The 6,000-nt window shown below is 42.1% G+C and overlaps 1 protein-coding gene across 2 annotated transcripts in view; it reads right to left on the reverse strand.

Moving 5' to 3' along the window:
* zbtb20 (zinc finger and BTB domain containing 20) overlaps positions 1-4,539 on the reverse strand; it is a 30,008-nt gene extending 25,469 nt beyond the window's left edge. The window contains exon 1 of one of the 2 annotated variants that reach the window (XM_049743462.2): positions 4,373-4,539. The gene's annotated coding sequence lies outside the window, so the exon portion shown is untranslated. Of the gene's footprint in view, positions 1-3,620; positions 3,775-4,372 lie in introns of those variants that run through there. The other variant, XM_049743464.2, reaches the window with a different exon arrangement.
* Positions 4,540-6,000: the final 1,461 nt, after the last annotated feature.

Here is a 6,000-nt window from a genome sequence, read left to right on the forward strand (position 1 = left end):
ACGTGCACAAATTGGGCCTCAATGTGTGCTTTCATTATGCATTCCTGTGATACTGGCAGGGAGCAGAGATTCCAAAGCGAAAGAAACCAAAAAATATGCCTTCAAGTTTTGTGTCTGACATTTTGGCTTTGTGAGTCAAAAGATTTGGAGGGGTTCCGAAATTTGCTATGCAATTCAGCCAGTTTCAAGAACCTAAAACATATTTCCTTAAACACGGGAGCATTTGAGCCTGCCAAATTAAAAAAAGAAATAGTCATTATGAAAGTTAAATTTAAGTCCAATGAATGCATAAAATTGGATGGAAAATATTTAGTTATTCCATGTTTGATCTTGATTGAAAAAGAAAATTCACCACATTACAAAAGATCACCACACCCACCCCTCCCTGCCCAAACCAGATTAGTTTCTTTCCTTGTCTTGCTGCTGAGAGGAAAATTACCAAAATTCATGTAACAGCATTTTTCAATTGCACGAAAGCAGCGAGAGGTTGCGCCGCAGAAAACTCTCATTAATTACATGCAACAGCAGCACATTTCCCTGTTGTGTTACTAGTATGGGACAAGTTGTTTTTGTTGGGGCGAAAATATAGTTCTGTGCAATGGCAGCAATCCACCAAATTATTTCTTGTTTGCTAACATTCACATTCGGCCCAATATTTAGGAGGATTACCATTTTTTTGCAGTCGCTTACTTTTTTTTAAATCCATTCACAAATAATGTGTTTATCTGAATAATACCAGCTGCTGCCACAGGTTTCTGCTACTGTTATTATTATTATTAATCACAAAAGGATTTTTTCCCCCTGTTCATCTATTAATCTAAAACTCGACATCTCAATGCTGTTCTATTTTTTCCCGGCTGTTTTATAAAACAGCATATTTGAAAATTCACAAACACCAATAATTTTAGCACTAAAAGTATCCTTTTTGGTCACACAGCTTCTCTAAGTAGGTGTATTTATTATTAGCAAAATATAAATAATGCAGCATGCATGCATGAATACATACAGGCATACAGACATATATACATACATATGCATACACATACATACATACATACATACATACATACATACATACATACATACATACATACATACATACATACATACATATATATACATATATACATATACACATACATACATACATACATACATACATACATACATACATACATACATACATACATACATACATACATATATATACATATATACATACATACATACATACATACATACATACATACATACATACACAATCCTCAGAAACCTGCCCAGAAATTTTTTGTGGTGTTATACTATACATTTGTACTGCTATTTGTAATCATATTTACACTAATGTCTTATGTATAATTATTACTCCATTTGTATTCATTACACATATATATTGTGTATTTTTTCCACATACTGTAGTTCTACTGCCTTACAATGAGTTGGATGGTAACCATTTTGACTTGAGCTTCCCTTACCAAATATGCTTCCATGTAAAGTGCTACAAAATTTCACCTGAACCAAAGATTAGCTTTCCTAAAGCTTGAGAAGAGTCTTTTACCAGGCAACATGTGGGCTGGAAAGGACGAAAAGTGCTGATAAAGACACAAGGAATGGACATCAAAAGAGTTTCGGTGTGTATCGTTTGTTCCGTCAGCAAATTGAAAATACACTGCCAAAATGGTTGTCAAGACTACAGTGGAGCCAAGATGGACTCTAAAGGATGATTGGATTTCAAGATCTGCAATTTTTTATAATTTTATTCTCTGAATACATTACTTAAAAATATTTTGTGGTTGAAATGCATAGCACAGGGACATATTTCTGCCAAATTTTTAATAAAGCAATATCCACAACAGAAGCATCAAATGTATACAAATATATTTTTGTGACGTAAACTGTACCCCATGACTAATATTGAATGCTTTTTGACACTCACTTCTATCTTGAAAATATTTGCTGGTAAAAGGTTTTGTGCAAGAGAAAAAAAAATATATTACGGAAATCTAACACCACATGGTCCTTCAATTGGGGCCATAGTCAATAACATCATTTGAAATACTGACCTGTAATTTGTATGCAGGTTTGGTCAAAACAGAATTTGAGACAATCACTGTGAATATCACTGAATTAAACACATCTGCAAGACTATTTGGAATATTAAATGTGTGACTTGATTGAGGCTGTCTAAAGATTTTTTTTCTGTTGTTTATGTGAAAAATACATTTGAGGATATGAATTGTTGACAAGCTTCAGACAACAAGAGAAAAATGGTGACACCAAAAGAAAATTGGGATTGATTGCTGGGTGTGGAATAGCACCCTCTTCACACACGCACGCACGCACACACACACGCGCGCGAACACGCACACACACTCGGGTGCGCGAACACACACACACACACACACACACACACACACACACACACCTAGTTCCTTTCCTTTTGCTTTCTCCTTCATATAATAATGAGCTTCTTGGTCTGCAGACATGCTCTTAAATATTCATTAGTCATGGGTGGGATTTTAAGCAGAGACACAAAAAGCGGACGCACGGTGATGCACAAACACTGTGCATATTAATGTACACGCGGAATATATGCATAAAATAAATAGTGATTCCACCGAGATGAAACATGTCACACTGAGGCCTTATCTCGCCTCCTCTGGGCTGATGAAATCACTTTTGGACATCAAGCTGCGGTAAGAGCTCACACACACACGCACACACACATAAACACAAGTGCTCTTCAATTCATCAAACAATAAAAAATGTCCAAAAATACAGGTGTTGAGTTTAGTCTTTGCAGATAAAAGGACTCAATCCCACATGCACATTTTACTGCACTCTCCCACATGCCAGCCAGTCGATCAATACAATCACATTTGCAATGATCTCACATCACATGTGCCACATCAAGCAACAATAGTCGCCCTTCCACATGTGTCAAGTCACAAATGAACCATTCATTCCATAAGGGACTGTAACTAATTTCTGTTATGGTGGCAATTTATGGAAGAAAATCCCCAAAACTGAAAACCAAAAGGACGGTTTGGGGATAAAATAATCGGGACTGGTTTTGCTAGGTTTGGGGCAACAACAGGTTCAACCTCTGACATTGACCCACAACGCACCCTACTTGGATGGTGCCGCATCGTGGAACGTTTAAGGCACACAAGAACATGCATGATGTCCATGAATCTGACGAAGACAAGCACAGTGGGACAACATCTGTCAGCAACTCACACACTCGCACGCTCTGTCTTGTCCTCACACACATACACAAAAAAAGCTCACACACATTTAGGCGCACGAGTGTATGATGCCGTAATAACTGTCAAGTTCGGCCCCGACAGATAATTTGAGGACATCGTATATACATCCACCTTTACGTAATAATACTTAAAAAAAACCTAGCATGTGACCCCTCCTCCCACCATCAAAATACCCTAAAGGCGCACTAAAAAGCTCCTCTTGCAACTTTAATCACACCACAGCATACACGGCTCCAAATCTAGGCCAGCCTCCGCCAAAAAAAAAAAAAAAAAAAAACATTTTCACATATCGCTGGCAGATCATACAAGGTGCACAATGAACTTGTGACACACACAACCGATTCGAAGCTTAACTGTATTGTTGAAGCATTAGCCAGGCTTCCTTCTCTGCTCCGATGAGCACGTCTACGTGTATCACCATCTCCAAAAGCTCTATTGATATTAATTCGTGTAAAAAAATGTGGGGCGGACATGTGCTCGGTTGGAATCGAGGTTAAGTTCCACAAAGTGATATCGCATGGAGAAGAAGTGGGCGCTTGCGTGCCATGCTTGAGAAAGCGAATCTGAAGTGACCTAAAATCCAAAACGCGCACACTTGTTCCGCTGTGTAAAACGTGAGCATCGCTGACGGACACTTGAACGCAGCAGCAGCATTGTTCTCAAGTAAAAAAATAAAAGAAAAGAAAAGGGTCAAAAGAATAAAGTACCGGGTGTTACGTTAGGTTGGGTTATGTTAGGTAGGTGGGCACGATGAGAATAGTGACAGATGGGGAAACTTGCGTCATGTCCAGCTTGTTTCCCCCCTCCCCGAATATAAATGGACATTGAAGCCTGGTGGCAGCGTGGACTGAGCCCACTTCTCTTGCACGGAGGACGTTTCGGTTTCGCCGTCCGACATTTATTGAATTATCACAATTAAGTTCGCGATATGACCAAAAAGAGTGCACGCAAGTCGCGAGCACCCCCCTCCCACCCCCGCAAAAAAAAAAACAAAAAAAAAAAAACTCCACACGGAACCCGTCACACATATAGGAAAATCCCTCTCTCCAATGCAAATTTCCGTCCGACCCCTTTACTTAGTTACTTCCAAAAAATCCTTGTCTTACCTCCACTTCGAAGCTCGCTGCCCCTTGCAAAAAGTGGCATGGATCTTCCCCCACGACAATGTCTGATCTAGAAGATGTCTAACGTGTCCCTTTCACTTTGTTTCATTTCTCACTTCCATCTTCTTTTCATCTCATCAATAAACACACGCTGCAGCCTACCTTCATAGAAGCAGCTCGCTTCAAATGTGCCCTCCCATTTTTTAACTATACATCGGGTACTTTGAGAGGGGTGGGGGGTGGTGGAGGGTGGGGGTGCAGGCACGCCTTTTCACTTAAAGCTGCCATTGGGGGAGAACAGTGCACCGTCTTGGGTTGCTCGTCACTTATTGAACCCCCCACGGAAGAGAGGGGAGCGAGAGAGGCTCCATTATGTGCAAGCAGTGGGAGTTGTTATAGTACTACTACTAGTGGTAGTAATGTGCCTCCTACTCGTTGAGGAGCCACAATATTTACAAATAAAAACCGCGGCGGTGACATGTCGGGCTATAAACACGTATGGTAAACCTCACTTTGAAATCGTCACGTATGCGTGTTTGGTGCAAAAAAAATAAGGAACTCATGCTGAGAGAATCAACCGCGTCCACAAATGTGAATGAACTCTCATATAGCTTCCCCTCTCTCTTCCTCCTCCGCCTCCCTCGTCTGTCACAAGGACGGCGGAGGAGCCCATCATGTGTCCATCACGCGACACAACTTCCTATTGGACGCTGACGATGTCACTCGGTAACTCGCCTCCCGGTTGGTTGGAACCGCCGCCAATCGCGCGCTGGGCACCAAACAAGCTAGATTGTCTGTCGTGTCTTCCACTTTCTACGCATTTCTATTTTCTCATTTATTTATTTTTTAACGTCCCGAGCTGACCTCGAGTTTGGGAGCAGGGGGGAACAAACGGTGCCGGTTCGCCCGGCCAATCAGATTTGGTAGAGGGATTGCTTTTTTTCCTTCCTCGTGTTGGTTTTTTTCTCTTCTTCCAATGCCTTGAGATAGATTTGGCTGGCACAGAATGAAGCAAATGGGTCATGTGGGACCGACCCCCCCGGACCCCCCTTAATGTCCCCCCTCCCTCGCTGTCTAGACAGTGACAGGTGTGCGTGTGTGCGCGTACACGCGTGTCTGTAGTCCACATCAGAATAATGAAGCACGCGGTGGGTCGTATTCGATAATGATCGTGTATTATTCATGTGTGAAAAGCGTGCCGTGGATGGCCACGGAGACGTATCAAGCAAAGCATCGCCTCATCTTGGGAAAAAAGAAAGAAAAGAAAGGGGGGGGGAAGCGTTTCCTGACAAGGAGGTCAGCTAAGGTTACGCGCGTGCAGCGCGATTCGTCTCCACATAAGCGTCGCGAGTGTTCGTGTAATGGCGGCATTTTTGAAAAAGAAAAAGAGCCACTCTTCCAACAACTTCAACAAGTACCAACAGAAAGGTAAAAGAGGCGAGCTTTCAGACAATCGCCATCTCTGAACTGTGCTGCCAGAATGTGGGGAGACCTCCGTTCAGGATGTTGGTTGCGTGTGCGCGTCAGCGCGCGCTGGGCTATGCGCGCCCTCTGCAGGCCTCGGATATGGCTCCGCGCCACGGGTTCAACGGAGGACAAGCCTCCCGCCATTGCTTTGACCTACATCATTA

This window comes from Syngnathus scovelli, chromosome 15 (genome assembly GCF_024217435.2).
Source record: "Syngnathus scovelli strain Florida chromosome 15, RoL_Ssco_1.2, whole genome shotgun sequence".
In the NCBI taxonomy this organism is placed as follows: domain Eukaryota; kingdom Metazoa; phylum Chordata; class Actinopteri; order Syngnathiformes; family Syngnathidae; genus Syngnathus; species Syngnathus scovelli.